The sequence below is a fragment of the Hemitrygon akajei genome, chromosome 4 (assembly GCF_048418815.1).
Source record: "Hemitrygon akajei chromosome 4, sHemAka1.3, whole genome shotgun sequence".
Lineage (NCBI taxonomy): Eukaryota > Metazoa > Chordata > Chondrichthyes > Myliobatiformes > Dasyatidae > Hemitrygon > Hemitrygon akajei.
Window position 1 is genome coordinate 130,329,553 of NC_133127.1, and position 17,816 is coordinate 130,347,368.

Below are 17,816 nucleotides of genomic sequence, written 5' to 3' on the forward strand. Positions count from 1 at the left end.
AAAGCAGACTCTACCATCTGGGAATAAAACTAAGAATAGAAGGAAAGCAAAATAGATTGTAAGACTTACAAAAAGAAGCTTGCACAGGGTTGTGTAGTACAAAAAAGAGACTTAGTAAGGAGCAAAGTGACAGAGTGTAAGCAAAGGAAAAAGGGGAAAATTGAATAATTTCTTTGAGCAATGTTTTAAAGAGGAGATATGCCAAATATCCTGTAGAAAATAACACTGAATTAAATACAGGGACTTGTTAAAATTAATGAGCAAAGTAACAAAGGTACTAAAGTAAATAAGGGCACTAAAGGAAGAGGGTGGCAAATCGTCTGGACCAAATGTTTTCCAGCTCAGCATTTCAAAGGTAATAGATGAGAAAGTCACAGTTGCTCTTCTAAAATACTTTCAATTCAAGAAACATTCTTTAAATAGAGACTGTGCCATTTTTAAAAAAGATGAGAAATAGAATTAACTGACTCTCTAATAAGCAACCCTTGATTAATGTCCATGGTTGCTTATTCGGATGTCAGTGTAAGTTTGAAATCAAGAATACAGAAACTTATCTTTTCAAAGAGAGGATTTGTAAAGGGAAAGTGGTATCTGACAAACCTGACTGATAGTTTTGAAGGGTTTACTAAAAATGTGGACAAGGAGTGTTTATTGATGTTAGTTGTACTGGTTTCTGGAAGTTTTGGTTAAAGTTCATCATAAGAGTTAAAGAAGTGATGTTGATGATTGCAGAATTAAAGTCGTCATTGTTCTGGCTAGGAAATTTGCCAAGTTGCAGGAGACAGAGAAGAGATAATTGGCAGGTACTGAAAATTGGCAACATGTCACGAGTGGTGTTGTGCAAGGAATGGTGTTGGCGCCACAGCTACTCACTGCATTTATAAATGAGCCCTATAATAAGATAGGAAGTCACATAATCAGGTTTGCTGATGACAGAGATAGGCAGTGATGTAAGTAGTGTGGCTGGAAGCATGAAATTATAAAGAATTGTTGATAAATTAAGCAAAGGAATAGCTGGCAAATGGATTTTAATCTACTAAAGAGTGTGTTCATTCTCTTTGAACTTAAGAAGGATAGATCAGAATGTGTTTTCTCCAATTAAAGCCCAGAAACTGAAAATCCAGAGATTCAGTTGTTCTGTATTTCCATTGAATATCCTAGAATGATACAGAAAATCACTGAAATGTCTAATGGCAGGCTGGCCTTTGTCTCTTGAAGAGTTTAAAAAACAAGAGCTTAGGAGTTATGTTACAGCTGTTTAAATTCCTAGTTAGACCATAACTGCAGCATAATGTCTGCAGAACTATAGAAGGGCATCATGCTTTGCAAAAGACATGTTTATTGTAAAGGAAGTACAACACAGAATTTCCAGGATGACAGCTGGATTCCAGTGATTTAGTGACAGGCAATGATTACATAAGCTAGTGTTGGATTCAAGACATTAAATAGGCACTAGGGTGGACAACGAGAAACTTTATCCATTGAATGGTCCTGTTTCCTTTAACATCCCAAGACACGAGGTTTGGTAGGCTAACTGGCCGTGATAAATTTCAGCAAGTGGATAAGGAAATAGTAGAACCTAAGTTAAGTTGATGGGAATCTGGGGAGAATAAAATGTGATTACTGTAAATGGGTGCACGGAGATTGGTGTAGATTCAATAGTTTGAAGGCCCTGTTCCATACTACATGACTCTGTCTCCAATGGAGTAAAGGACCAAGAGGTATTTTCCAAAAAATAAATCTTTGGATGATGTGAAGAAAGGTAGGAAACATTTTTTTATACATGAATGGCAGAAATTTGGTTTCTGCCCTGCACCATCAATCTCACCCCACCACTGCAAAAAGCAGTTGCAATGAACTCAGTACTAATTTAAAGTCTCAGTCGAATTGACTCTTGTAGAGTTAGGTAATAACTTAGCCATGATCTTATTGAATGGCAGTATAGGATCAAAAGGTTAAATTATTTCTGATTCTATGTTCCCAAGGGACAGGAGACTGCACCCTCACTTATTTCTTTTTTTCCTGAATATCTGCTCTCACCTTTCCTCAAAGAGAGAAGGAATATAGTTTCGTTGGTACTTATCTTTAAACCCACCAGGCTTAATTCCACAATATTGTTTGTTATTTCTGCCAGCAGTCCAACAGTCACATCTTCCCCTCACACCCTATCCTACTTTCCATAGGACTACTCTCTTGCGTTCCTTAAGGTTGTCCTAACTGGATGAAGTAGTGGGAATAAGCTTCCACTACCTATTAAATTCTCCCAAGATCATGTGTCTCAAATAACCTCTGACAATCAAGTCTAGCTCTTGGCCTTCATGTGTGGCTTAGCTAGTAAACTCAGTGGAACCGTTTCCACTGACAGGAGAAGGAGCAAAGACAGGTTACTGGTGCCTCAAGACCAATTGCTTTGAGCAGATGAGGCTAGTCAGCCCTGGTTGGCAGCTCATCTGGAAGGAAAACTCTGATCTCAAACCTCTGCTGCCTTGCGGCTATACCCACTCATGGTGAAGGCTTCAAGAATAAACCTTGAAGAAAATCTGGAGTCCCTAAGACAGACCTACATTGAGTTCAACTCTGTCTGGCAACTCCTGGGATGTTGCCAAACTCTGTTAGCCTCTTCCGTTCCTTTGGATTCATCAGCTGCGTGGAGGGATGGAACCTGCTGCACGGGCAACAGCTTGCTCTCCAAATCGCCCTGTCATCTGTATTGGCTTACGTATCGCGTAGACAGCTAGCACCTCAGAAGGCCTCATGACTATCTCTGTGACACCCTAGTTTGCTCAAGCACAAACCATGCCTCCCCCACCCGTGGTATTGGCATATGGCCAAGTGGTTAAGGCTTTGGGCTGGTGATCTGAAGGTCATTAGTTCGAGCCTCAGCCGAGGCAGCGTGTGTGTCCCTGTGCAAGGTACTTAACCACACACTGCTCCTGCACGTTTATAGCCCAGTGGCAGCAGTTGGTGCAGTATTGACAAGACAAGACCCCCCCCCCCCACAGGTACTTTTCCCCTCCAACCATGGGAGTTACAATACTTTTCCATACACTCTTCCAGCCCCCCATCCAGAGACCTTTGCAGATCAGGTAAAGTTTCACTTGTACCTCTTGCAACTTTGTGTAGTTCATTCAGTACTTGCAAAGTACCGCTTCTATATCAGGGAAGGAGGTTGAGAAGTCCTTGATTAGTCAGGGCATCAAAGGTTGCAGGAAGAAGGCAGGAGTGAGGTTGATAAATCAGCCATGATGGAATAGCAGAGCAGACTTAATGGGCCGAGTGGTCTAATTCTGCTCCTATGTCTTATGGTATTATGGAAACAAAACATAGACTAGGCAGCTAATTGTAGAGCACCTGGGTTCTATTGCATTGGCCATTCTGGACTCTGGGTTGCATGTCTTCTCAATTTCCTGTCCCATTCCCACAGCATCCTGTCTGTCTATTGCCTTATCCATTGCTGGATGAGACCAAAGACAAGCTAGAAGAACAAGAGCTCATATTCTGCTTGGGGAGTCAACAGTCCAATGCCATGACATTGAATTCTCCATTTTCAGATAACATGCACTCCTTATGCCCTTCCTCAGATCCACACAAACTTTCCCAGTATCCCCACACACTATTGCACAGTTTCATTCTGTTCTTCCACCTGGTTCACAACACACTATACCTATTGTTTCCTATCCCTCCAACTGGTTCCACCTGTCCCTCATCCTATTGGCACCACATTAGTGTAGAGGTCAGTACATCGGTATTAAAGATCAGGCTGTCAGGGTTTGGAGTTCAATGTTCAGTCCCAGCGTACTCTGTAAGGAGTACCTGTACATCCTCCCTGTGGAATGCTTGGCTTTTCCTTGGATGTTCTGGTTTCCTCCTACAGTCCAAAGAGTTACTGGATAGGTTAACTGGTCATTGTAAATTTTCCTTTGATTTAGGTTAGGGTTAAGTTGGGGCTGTTGAGAGTTAATGGCATGGCGTGGCTCAAAGGATGGGAAAGGCCAATTCTGTGGTGTATCACTAAATAAATACCTCCCTTAGCTATTTCCACTTACCAACTTCCATCCTCTGTCTCTACTTCATCCTCTCCTCTGCACTCTCCTTCCTCAAGTGTGGTCTTGAACTAAAATATAGATAACCACTCTGCTTTACTGATGACCTGTTGAGTTTGTCCAGCAGTTTGGTATTTTTTTTACTTCTGTGTTCCCTGATTCAATGCCTTGGAATTATGACATTCTTCTGCCTCTCTTAAGTCATTTCTACCTCTTCTGAAAGTGCTGAATTGTCCATGTCTTTCTGAAGACTCCCTCTTCATCATGGAAATCTTACAAGAAGCTTGCCCTGTTCACTGAACATCACATCTCAGTTGCCGCCTCATCTGCATCTGGATCCTTGACCAACGATCACATTCAGTAAGGATAGGCAGCAACACTTTGGCCACAATTATTCTAAACGCTGGTACTACGCAAGCTTGCATACTCCACCCCCTACTCACAACTGCATGGCCTAGTTCTACTCAAGCTCTGTCCACTAGTTTGCAGGTGATACCAACATAGTAGTTTGTCTCGATAGTGATGAGTCAGAGTACAGAAAGGAAATAGGGAGCTTAGTAATGCGGTGTCATGACAACCTTTCAATGTCAGAAAAATGAAAGAGCTGGTCATTGATTTCAGGAAGAAGGGTGGTACACATGTGCCTATCTAGATCAGTGATGTTGAGGTTGAGAACTTCAAGTTCCTGGGAGTGAATGTCATCAATAGCATGTCCTGGTCCAACCACATTAATGTCTTGATCACCAACACCTCTACTTCTTCAGGAGGCTAAGGAAATCCTTCATGCCCTCATTGACCTTACTGATTTTAATCAATGCACCATAGACAGCATCCTTGGTACGATAACTGCTCTGGAAGAAACTGCTGGTTATGGACACAGCTCAGCATATCACGGAAGTCAGCTTCCCCTCAATGGACTCTGTCTATACTTCTCATGCCTCAGTAAAGCAGCCTGTATTATCAAAGTCTCCACCTACTTGGACATCCTCTTCCACTGGGCAGAAGATACAAAAGCCAGAAAGCACTTACGGCCAGGCTCAAGGAGAGCTTCTGCCCTGCTTTAATAAGACTATTGAAGACTAAGCTGGATTGTCGATCTCACAATCTACCCTACCGTTCATTCTGCATTGTTGTTGTTTACCTTGTTCTACCTCAAACCATTGTGTAATGATCTGATCTATAACGAACAGTTTGCAAGACAAGGTATTCAAATAGCACACCAACTCCAATTCCAATAGTTTTCCTCTCCACATAGGTAAAATGAGCAATGAAATGATGGGGTTAGGTATCAGGGAAGGTGGCAGAGAGGTGCAGCGTTACGTGCCAAAATGGGAGGAACATTCAGACCATTCTGTGAAGTAAAAGAGCTGGAGCACTGGAGCGAAAAACAAAAAAATGTAGATATTGGAGATAAAAAACAAAAAATGCTGGAAACACTCAAAAATTTGGATAGCATTCTGTCAGAAGAAAAGTTAACTTTGCAGGTCAGAACTGAGAAGGAGAAAAAATACTTGTATTTCAGCATTTTCTGTTTTCGTTGGATTGCTGATGCTCTGTGTTTTAAACATGCCCTGCAGTGAAGCTGGGTAAATGCTATATTACCTTAAATAACTTATAACGGCTGTGAATTTTACAACTCAATATAACAGTAGTTGGAGGTACTGGTGAGTACATGAAACTTTTGTTTTCATGTGCCGCAGATTTTACGATAATTAAATAATTATTTTAAAAATAAATCTTTAATTGGTCTGACTTTTAAGATTAGTTTATTATTAGTTAGCTAACTTATTTATCTTGCACTCCCACGATTTTCAAAGTGAGAAAACCGGTGTTCATTCTCATTCACTACATGAAAGCCTGTTTCCCATGATTTATAGACGAACATGATAGGCTTCCTCTGAATATTTGTTCTTTTTTATTTCGTGGCTGTGCATGTAGTATGGATCCACAATGGCAAGCAGCTCTTTGTCCCTCATCCAAGTGTGAGCTGAAACAATGTCCCATTTTGGATCTGCTGATGGTTGGTAACATCACGATCTGGCTAAAGTAGGGCATGATGGGGATCCACAGTGCAGACCACAAAAACTTACTGTTGAAATTATAGTGCCTTCATTTCATCCTTCACATGTGGTTAATCATATTTCCTGTTAAGCTGGCACTGAGCTGCAGTATGCATCGACATCATGACTCAGGCTTGGCTGTTTTTTAGGTTTGTATCAATGGATGTGGGGACAGCTCGGGAGTTGGGGGTCAGGTTAGAGTCGAACGACAGAGATAAGGGAGAGCTGGAGGTCTGGGGAATAAACGAAGAGTCGGGCGTTTGGAGTACAGGATCGAAGGTTAGCAATCCCAGAGCTTGTGTGTGCAGGCACCGAGCAGACCGGTGATCCCATATTGTATAGGGGGGAAATTACAAGGGCCAATGATCTCCCAGGTCACTAGGTTTGGAAGTCCATGTTAGTCCAGAAATTGAGTGCCGAAAGTCAAACCTGTGATCAGCGAGTCCTGCGGTCAAGACCCAAAGGTCAAACGGTGATTGGTTGATACACAGAGGTCAGCGAAGTCCGGAGGGCAAAGGCGAAAGTCGAAGTCCAGAGCTCGGCGAGTCCGAAGGTCGAAACCCCTGGGTCAGCTTGTCTGGAGGTCAGAGGCCCAATGTCTTCGAGTCAGGGCCAGGGACTGGAGGCCTGGAGGTTGGTTTGGAGGCCTGTCTGTGTGTGCGAGTGGGCGGGAAAGCGGCTTGTTCTGCTGAGCATTGTGGGCATGCTGAAATGTGTAGCAACACTTGCGGGCTGCCCTCACTATATCCTTGTGTGTGTTAGTTGTTAACACAAACGACACATTTCACTTGTGTTTCGGTGTACATGTAATAAATAAATCCGTATCTGAGTCTGTAGCGTAGATTAAAAACATTTCACAGAGAAGGTATGTCTGAATCCTGTAGACATGCACAGGAATCAACAGAAATTGTGTTAAGGTTATATTTACATGATCTTGGTTATTTTCATTAAATTCCTTTGAACTTTTATTTCGAACTGCTGATGTCACAGCTGGTGATGTTCTCACATCCCCTCACTTTTTAATTGAACTTCTGTTTGCATCTATTATCTGTTAATTTCAGAAGCTAATCATGCTTGTATAGTCTTTGGATGGGAGACTGGTTCAGGATGCCACATTCATTAGAGGTAGTCGAGGAGGTGTTGGATACCAGCAAATCGTTCAGCCTGTAATTCGCCAGTGTGGTGTTTCCTGTGTCTCAGCAACTCAATTAATTGTGAGCAGTTGCTGAGTAATTAGTTTGAGTTTATGCTTCTGGTCATTATTTGTTCATTGTACATATTCTTAAAATGTAAAGATGTTTTAAATTGATTTAAAAATCATTATTAATATCCCTTAGAAAAGATGTTTTATCTCTGCTTATAGAAGCTTTTATTGGATTTATGAAAAAGGCTACACATTTAACCTCTTCTGGGAGTCTCAGATTTCACTTCAAACCCAGGAGTGGATGTGAACGTCAAAAGATAATTTCATGTGAGGAATATTTCAGATTGCTTCTGTTGAGAGAGTTTTTCTTGTAGGAATTCTTAGCTGTTGGGAATCAACTGCATAAACTGCATTGCTCTGTAATTCAACCAGTTGGCCTAAAATGGCCTAAATATGGTTCACAAAATGCTTGCGTTGAGTCAGAATTGTTGCCTGCACTCTTGTGTGCATGTGGGTTGTGTGCGTAGGCTGCTGGCGTCTAATATAACAACAAATAGCTTTCTCCACTCATTTGACGTCAAATGCAACCAGGCACCGCTTACTCTTGTTTCATGGCTGAAGAATGACAATAAACAACCTTGAATGGCCTCAGGACCACGTGTGCTGAGGAGATCCTCCCTGGAGTAACACCGAGGGTTGTGGCAGCAGGTGGAGTAGGAGCCAGGCCTTTGTTTCCTGTGAAAGAAAAAGGATATCTCAGTTTTTAAATGTTCCTAACATTTAAAAATATTAAATGTAAGATATACAACTAAAAATAAAATTTTTAAAATGTTTTTAAAATAGTCATTTAAAAATACAAATAAACTTATTAGTTATTAAAAATATTCAACAAGGGCTTATTTTCCTTATTGCTTCCTTATTCACTGCTGTGGAATTTCCATTGAAATCTCTGATCCTACATCAAATCTGACTTAGATTCCAGATGGAGTTGAACAACAAGGTCAGGTGCTGGAGACAATAGCATTAATCACTCGGTAAATTTCTAACATGCTCAGGGTGTGGGAGTTCCTGAAGTGTCCATGGTCAAGCAGTTGAAATGGTGAACTCCAATGTTGTGTGGTTTCTGAGGTGGATTTTAAATGGATGGGCCTATTGAAATGTACTCAATTTACTGAAATAAAGAAGTGAAGGTCGACTAGATGATGGATGGGGGTCATTATGTTTTGTAACTCCAGAAATTAATCAAAAGAAAAGCACGGGAGCCAGGAAATAGGTCTACTTAATTTAGTAATGCATTCACATATGACGTGGTGGCGCAGTGATGTATGATATTTACGTACTTTTTACATATAACCTGTAATTAATTATTTAAACAAAGAATGAAAGCTTAATCAAGCAATACATTTACAATATTGCTGAAATATTACTGAAATATTTAATACACAACATTCCTCCCTGTTTAGCTATAAACACCAACTCGATATAGAATCCACCTCAAGTTATATATGTAATATATTGCTCTCCGATTTTATATACAGTACAACTACCATATAGACATCACAGCATAGGAAATTTTAAATTGTCCCATTCAGGCCAAAAGATTTAATTGTTATGGAGGATTTCTTACTCTTGTGGGTTATCATCTTTCCTGATAAGGAAGGTGGCTTGTAGCCGTGAAACAATCTCAAGTTCTGGGGCCTCCTCCATGGTGGATGTAGGTGTTGGTTCTGGGACTGTAGGAAGTGGTTCCGACAGCCCTGGACACCTTTCTTCTCAACATTTGACTCTGCTCTCTCAACTGGTCGAGGTGTTGTCTCCAGATGACATTAGATGCAATCTCTACTGTGTAGGAGAGTGGTTCCAGTTCTGTCCTTCATCTTTTCAAGTATCCACTTTTGTTCACCCCTGTGGTCCCTCACCAAAATTGCTTGTCCGGAAGTAAAACATGGAACCTGTTTGTTTGAGGAGCCCTGAATGTGTCTCAGCTGTGTGTGAGCATGCATACTCCTGAGATTAAGTTTGAGGAGATCCAGGCGTGAACACAGGGGATGACCCAGGAACAGCATAGCTGGTGAGTTATTGCTTTTGGAATGTGCTGCATTGTGACATGCAAGGAGGAAATCGCCAAACTTCTGATTTAGTGACAATGTAGTGTGTTCTGCTGACATTGCTCGGAATGCATTCTTTAGACTGGACAAACCTTCCCACCAAGCCATTTGTAGCTGGGTGGTACAGTGCAGATGTAATATATCTTATTCCGCTCATTTTCAGGAATGACTGAAACTGTTCCATAACAAACTGTGGTCCATTGTCACTGACTGAGTGTTCTGGAACGTAATGCAAAGGCTATGGGGCGTTCACTTCCATCACTCATAACGTGTGACATGACTGTACCTAGACCATAAGGCGAGATATCACAGGCAAGCTTCACTGGGCAATGTGAATTACAATGTGTGAGTGTGGTGTCTGATGTCACCATTTCCTTTGCCTTTAGAAAAGCCACCTCACACTGCTTTGCCCATTGGCATTCCTTCCCGATGGGTATTATTGAGTTCAAGGGGTGGAGCACAGTAGCCAGGTTTGGCAGAAACCTGTAATAGTAATTGACAGATCGGTCAAGGTCCACAACTGTGACACATCCTTTGGCCTTGGCATCCATCACTGTTTGAACTTTCTCAGCGCACTTGTGTGTCAATGGTGTGACCACAGTAAGTGAAGCTTGGTTTAAAGAATTCACACATGTTGCGGCATGCTCCGAGCCTATAATCTTCTAATCTCTTTAACACTGTCTGGAGATTCTTGGAGATGTTCCCTGCCATCCTTGCTGGTAACAATGATGTCATCTAGGCAACACTGAGTGCCTGGGCAGCCTTGCAGCCTCCTGTTTACGATGGTGCTGTAAAGCACAGCAATGACTTGCTGGCAGCAAAAACAACTATTACTCTATTAATCACACATTTTTCTCAAAAACGACCACTGCAATCAATGGCCTGTAACTTCTCTTTCGGAGTTGAGCCTTTGAACCAGATTTGCAGCCTGACGTTTTTGTGGCATGAATTGAAATCAGGGTGGCTGTGGTGTGAATCGAGGCAGCGAGGCTTGGTCCCGAGAGAGGGGAACAAGCGGAGGTTTGGCTGCTGGAGCGGACTTGGAGGCGGTTTGCAGTGGCGGAATCGAGGCGGTGGGGCCAGGGCAATGTGAGCAAGGAACAAGCGGAGGTTTGGCTGATTTGAGCGCCGAGCCAAATTGGAAAGGTCAGGTACGGGCCAAATCGAGGTGGTGGGTCCCAGGCCCAAGAGTGTATCAAAGCAGCAGGGCCTGGGTTCAAGAGCTAAGATGACCTGCTGTTTGACCGATTTAAGTGCCGGACCAGATTGATGGTCAGGGTGTCAGGACTGAAGGTGAGGGAGAGGCTGGTGTTCAGCTCACTGCTCTTCTCTGCACTGAACTGAGGCTGTGGCCTGCAACTAACAGACTCCTGGAAAGGCTGTAGTGATGACTGGCTTCATGGTTGTGGACTCACTTTCATAAACTTCAGTTCTGAATGTTATTTGGTTACTTTTATTGTTTTCATGATTTTTCTTTTGCATGTTGGGTGTTTGACAGTTTTTTTTAAATGGGTTCTATTGGGTTTCTTTGTTTTGTGGCTCAAGATTGTGTATAGTATACATACTTTGATAATACCTGAACTATGAACTTTGATCCATAGCTTTCTGGCAGAGTGCAGGTGGAGATGCTTCTCCAAAATTAAGCCAATTGTAGCAATAACGCCCTTTATGAGTGTTTGTTATGAGAAACACTTTGGACTCTTGTTCCATCTGCATCTAGGTAGGCCTCAGCTAAGTCCACCTTGCTGAAGTGTTTTCCACCAGACACGTTTGCAAAGAAATCCTCTATCCTGGAGCATTGATTTACTTTCAGTACTGGGTTGATGGTGAACTTAAACTCACCACAGATCCTGACAGACCCGTCCTTCTTGGCTACTGCGACCATTAGCGTTGCCCATGGGCTCCACTCAACCTTGGAAAGAATTCCTTCAATCTTCATGCAATTTAGCTCACTAGTTACCTTATCACGGATCGTATGAGGAATCTGATGGGCTTTGTAAGATTTGGGTGTGGCATTTTTATTTAACACAATTTTACCCTTGATGGATTTGAATTTTCCAGTGCCATCCTTAAATGCTGTTGTGGCATCATCCAGCACCTTTCTTCATTCATTGTCAATTGACTGTTGCAGGGGATATGGCATGCAAATGGTGGATGGATCTCCAATCAAGTTGTAGTTGTCTCAGCCAATCATGGCACACGATGCTGGCCCTCCTGGTTGCCCAATGTGGCTTGTTGGTTGTTGTATTTCACTGTTACAAATATCATTCCCACAGGAGTTATCTTTTCTCCAGTATAAGTTCTTAGTTGGATATCTGCAGGCTTCAGTTCAGTATCTTTGAAATGCCGTTCAATTCCATTTTGTGGAATGTCTGAAACAGCCGAGCCAGTGTCCAATTCTGTTTAAATTAATTTGATGTTCACTTCTAGTAGAGGCCATTTTGCTCGTCTCTTCTTAGTTTTTACATTGTAAACCTCAGGGCTACTCACAGTCTCATCATTATCAGATCTTTCATCAACAGCATGCACATTAGTGCTCTTTTTGAAAATGCAACTTGACTTTTTGAATCTTTTTCTCTTCTCTGTGCTGTCCATTTATTTTTGTCTGTCCAACATGCTCTTTGTATGTGTCCTACTTTGTTGCATTTTCTGCAAGTTTTACCTTTAAACTTCCATTGGCCTGGTGTATGTTAACCCCTGCCACAATTTGTTCAGCTAGGCAGGTTTCTGTTTAGACATCACAACTTTGTTCACGCTCATTTTCAGTCCAGATTACAATTCAATTGAGTCTCTGGCTGCTGTTTCCATTGATACAGAAATTTCAACTGCTCTTTTAAATGTAAGTTGAGATTCAGCTAGGAGCCATTTTTGAATGCTTTCTTGTGAGATTCCACAAACTAAACAATCTCTCGGTGCATCATCAAGCCCATCACTAACCTGACACAGCTCGGACAATTTCTTCAATTGAGTGACATAAGTTGAAGTGGATTCCCCCTTCTTTTTGATTCTGCTTATGAAACCTAAAGCATTCTACAGTCAACAATGATTTCAGTTCTAAATGTCCCTGCATTACGTTCATGATATCAGCAAAGCTTATTTCAGCTGGTTTGGGTAGAGCAGTCAAACTTCTAAGCAAACTGAATGCTTTTCCACCTGTTACACTCAGCAACACTCTCCCCTTTTGACGCTAGAACGTGTTGCGCTTCAACAGTTATGCAGCCATTGGATTCATTTTAAAATGACTTTATCGCCACTATTATGTTTTGTAACTCCAGAAGTTAGTCAAGACTGGAAAAAAAAAACAGGAGATGGGAAATTCTTAGCTTTACTTACCCCTTTTTTAAAAAGGCACTCACATATGACGTGGTGGTGTAATGACATATGCCTTTCACATACCTCTTACATATAACCCATAATGAATTAGGTAAACAAACAAAGAATGCTTAATCAAACAAGATATTTATAATATCACTCAAATATTACAGAATTTTTAAATACAATACAAGGGTGTACATTTTATTTGACTATTTAATGGACTGTGTAAATAACATGCAAATACAATTAATAATCCTTAAACTGTGTGTGGTTAGGAGAACGATATTTTGATACAAAGTGGTATATGTGTGGAAAATACACCCATCAAAAGCATTTAATGTTGTCACAATTATCGCTTTCAAAACTGAGTAAACTTCAGTGGCCTTGTGAGTAAAGACAGCGCAATGTGCAGCAGTGAAGTAAAGAGTTGGGAAGTGGATCGGTGAAAGAGATACAGGGCTGGAGAAGGGAGAATCTGATAGGAGAGGACAGAAGGCCATGGGAAAAAGAAAAGTGGGAGGAGCAGCAGAGGGAGGTGATGGGCAGGTAAAGAGATGGGTGAGAGGGGACTCAGAATGGGGAATGGTGAAGTGGGAGGGTATGGTTTTTGAACATGGGAAAAGTTATAATATTAAAAGTTAAAAGTAATGGGCAAAGCTCAGTCCATAACAGGCAAAGCCCTCCCCACCACTGAGCACGTCTACCCACGAGGAAGCAACATCTGTCATTAAGGACCCCCATCATCCAGGACGTGTTCTCTTCTTGCTGCTGTCATTGCAAATGAGGTACACCAGCCTTGGGTCCTACAACACCAGTTTCAGGCTGTTATTACCTTACAACCATCAGGCGCTGAACCAGCATGGATATCTTCACTCACCTGAACAACCGAACTGATTCCACAACCTACAGACTCACTTCCAAGGACTGTACACCTCATGTTCTCTGTTTTATTTATATATGCATTATGTATTTATTGTGCTGTTTGTCTTGTTTTGTACATTGTTTGTTTGCCAGTCTTTGTGTGTAGTATTTCATTGTTTCTATTGTAGCTCTTTGTTTTATGTGAATGCCTGCAAGAAAATTAATCTCAAGGTAGTATATGGTGACAATTACGTACTTTGATAATGAATTTACTTTGAACTTTCAATATTTCCCTTCAAATTAATTTCAAGCAGTGAATTCAACATTGCTAATCTCTGTTGCTCCTTCCCTACCAACAACTGTCAAGGAGTGTGTCCAAGGAACCTTCATGTTTCTCGAGTGTTGGAAGCAGACAAGTGCTCACTATGTTGGATTTCTAATAGTTTACTTTCCAATAGACAGTGAGCCAAATTACTGTAATGTGGGTTGTTGTGTCAGGAAGTTGTCAGGTTAGAGGTATTCTGTTTTTCTGAATAGGACACATCTGAGCAACCTTCCACTTTGCTGGGTGGTCACTGGCCAGCGGAACAGTTGTGCTGTGAAGCCTTGGTCAGGAGCATGATGACTTCTGTTCTATCCCATGCACACACGGCTGTCACAGGCTATAATGTTTTTTCAGAGACTGGTGCTTTTGACAAGGGGAAAAGCTCTTCGTGAGTGAGACAGAGCTGAAATTAATTAACTGCCTTGCAATCCTGGTGAAAGTCTTCATCCTGACTGATTATACAAAGTTCAAAGTAAAATTTATTATCAGAGTGCACACATATCACATATAGACCCCTGAGATTCTTTATCCTATGGGCATACTCAGTAGATCTATAGAATAGTAACTGTAAACGGGATCAATGAAAGAGCAAGAGCATTGAAGACAACAAACTGTGCAAATGCAAACATAATTAAAGAACAATAAATAACAAGAGCATGAAATAACAAGATAAGGAGCCCTTAAGGAGATCATTGGTTGTGGTAACCTTAAATAGTTGTCCTCTTTTGTTCAGGAGCCTGATGGTTGAAGGGTAGTAACTGTCCTTGAACCTGGTGGTGCAGGTATCAAGGCACCTGTACCTCCTCCCTGATGGCTGCAGCGAGAAAAGAGCATGGCCTGAATGGTGAGGAGGAGTTTTGATGATGGATGCTGCTTTTCTATGGCAACGTTTCATGTAGATATGCCCAGTGGTTGGGAGGGCTTTACCCATGATGTACTAGGCCAAATCCACTATCTTTTGTAGGATTTTCTGCTCAAAGACATTGGTGTTCCCATACCAGGCTGTAATGCAGCCAGTTAATGCACTTTCCACTACACGTCTATAGAAGTGCCATATCTATATTCAGATCCTGAGCGGTAATGATTGCCCACCATTACCTTCTGCTTAGTTAGGTTGCAGTAGGAATCTTTCCTGAGCTGCAGGAGTACCAAACTGTCTCTATATAGCACACAGTCCAGGTAGCTGGTGTTGTGGCCTCACTAGCTCATGATAATGTAATGAGGTAGCGTTATTAGCCTTCTGATGGTGTGAGAGAGGAATAAGAAGTGTATTGGAATGTGTAGTATTCTCTTTCTACCACAGCGGGTGGAAACGGATGCTAAGTTTTGAACTGTTAGATCACTCTTTAGTCCATCCCACTATCAAGGTGATGAGTTTGCAAGGTCAATGTGGTAGTTGCTCCTTCTTGTTGAATCTAACTGATCATTGTGTTCATTTATCACCTAACACAGGGCATAGCTGAAATTTATAACAATGTGCTTGAAATGTCATTAATGCTACCCTCATTTTACATGCAGTCGGTGTGCCTATGTAATAAGCTACTTCTCAGCAATCTGCCAAGCAGACTTTGCATTCTTTATTACTTTATAATAAACTAGTTCTACATCAGCATCACGAATCAGAGTGACTATAAGCTCTTCTTTTGTTTCCAGTTATGCAGTTTTCTCTGAGGTGCATACTCTCTGTACTCGGTCAAGCCTCACAATGCAGTTGTAATAAATCTTCAGATTGTTTTATCTGGAGTTGTATGGGGCAGAGAGAGCAAAGCCTGCTACAATAACAGCTACAGTGGGAGAGTTGCTGTTGATACTTGGCCATTCTCTTGTGTAAAAAAAAGAAATCATTCTCTCAACAAAGATGTACCTTATGATTACAATGTTTATTTTCAGTAATTAAAATAATTTCCTACGTATTGTAAACCCAGAATGCAGTAGCAAACAATCAGTGTGAAATTAGAAATGTTCAATTTCAAATCCTGCAGATATTTCTTCTTATAATCCCCAAGTGTACAGTAATTCTTGTAAACTATTAATAATTGCAAAAAATAGAAGAATAAATATTTGCTTGATTATTGAGAACTTCGCTTGAACATTTGGAGGATATGGTACTGTATATATAATTCATGCTAGGTTATGTTCCCTTATTGGTATTATTCCTAATAGTTTGTTTACATGACAGAAATAACCGCCTTATAAGTAAGGCAAAAAGAATCAGCCATTTTTCTGCCTGGCTTTTTGTAAACCCAGAGGTAACAATCCAGAAACAGTTCAGTGAAGTGAGCTCTACAGTTTCAGAGACCTGGAACTGGAAAGAGGGATAAAATTATATGCTGGTCACTTGATAGGGAACAAAAGGAAGTATTTCCCAGCACCCATATCCACTCTTCTGAATGGCAGCCAGAAGCTAGAACAACTAGTAGCATGGGATTAGCAAGACTCTTTAACAGAGGTACACAGGGTATGATATAATATGATAAAATAGACTGAAGTCACGGCAGCATGATTTCCTTGAGGGGAGATCTTGCCTGACAGATCTGTTGGAACTCTTTGTGGAAATACCAGGTAGGATAGATAAAGGAGAGTCAGTGGATGTTGTTTACTTGGATTCTCAGAGGCCTTTGACAAGGTGCCACTCATGAGGCAGCTAAACAAAATGGGAGATGTGTCATTGATGCACCATCAATAACTCTCAGAGACGTGAGTTGAGTTAAGTTAGGCTTTTATTGGCTAGAAGAAAGCACAAGCAGCAAGCGAGCACCACACAACATCCTGGAGACTGAGGGAGGGGCTGTGCCTCCAATCGCCTTTATACCGGGGTCTGTGGGAGGAGCCACAGGAGCAGTCAGCGGTGGGGGTGGGGTGGGGGCATGTCCAGACAGGTATATGTAGTTCACCACAGTCATGGAGCATATATTGACTGGACTCATCACAGTCTGGTATGGAAACACCCATGTCCTCGAACAGAAAATCCTACAAAATGTAGTGGGTACAGCTCAGTCCATCATGGCTAGAGCCCTCCGCACCATTGAGCACAGCTACACAAAGCATTGTCACAGGAAAGCAGCAGCCATTGTGAGGGACTCCCAACACCCAGGCCATGCTCTCTTCTGCTGCTGCCATCATGCTCCTGAACCAAAGGGGATAACTTCACTCAACTTCCAAATCTTCTCACAAGCCTTATTTTTCAAGAACTCTTCATCTCATGTTCTTGATATTTATTGTTTGTTTATTTATTGTTATTATTATTTCTTTTTTCTCTGCTTTTGTATTTGGACTGTAGGTTGTCTTTTGTAAACTGGTTGTCAGCCCTTTTGATGTGATATCTCATTGATTCTATTATGTTTATTGCATTTATTGAGTATGCCTGGAAGAAAATGAAGGTCAGGCTGGTAAATGATGACATATATGTTCTTTGATAATAAATTTTTTTTGAACTGAGATGCTCCAGGTTGGGTGAGCAGGACTGAGACAAAACCACCACACTTAAAGCATATGGAGAAGGCCTTTCCTTCCCCACCCCCACCCCGCTAGGGTCATCTGGACCAGGCTATTTTCAAAAAGTTCAGTACAGTCAAAAAAAGGTCTTTTGAATTCCTAAGGGTTACTTTTTTAAAATATGACCCTTATAGAAAATTAATTTAAAAATTCACTTCTAACCAGTAATGCAGCTTGTGTGTGGCCTCTGTCACTGTTGGCTAGTCCACATGACATAGCCAAGCCCTTGAAATTCTTAGGCAACAATGAGTAAGGGACTCTGTTGCTGGTACTACTTAGCTCAACAGTTTGGAAGGGCATTTTACTGATAGCTACAATGCTGAGCAGTGAAGTATGTTGTTCAGTCGTTAAGTCGACCTCATGGACCATAGGGTTTTCATGGCAAGATACGGAAGTAGATTGTCATGGCTTTTCTCTGCGCAGATACTGCTGCTGCCAAGGCTGGGAACCAGCTGGGCTTGAACT

General features: G+C 41.5%; 1 protein-coding gene across 4 annotated transcripts in view; it reads left to right on the plus strand.

Moving 5' to 3' along the window:
* Positions 1–17,816, plus strand: part of maml2 (mastermind like transcriptional coactivator 2) — a 356,799-nt gene that overhangs the window by 258,924 nt on the left and 80,059 nt on the right. The gene's annotated exons all lie outside the window — the stretch shown is intronic.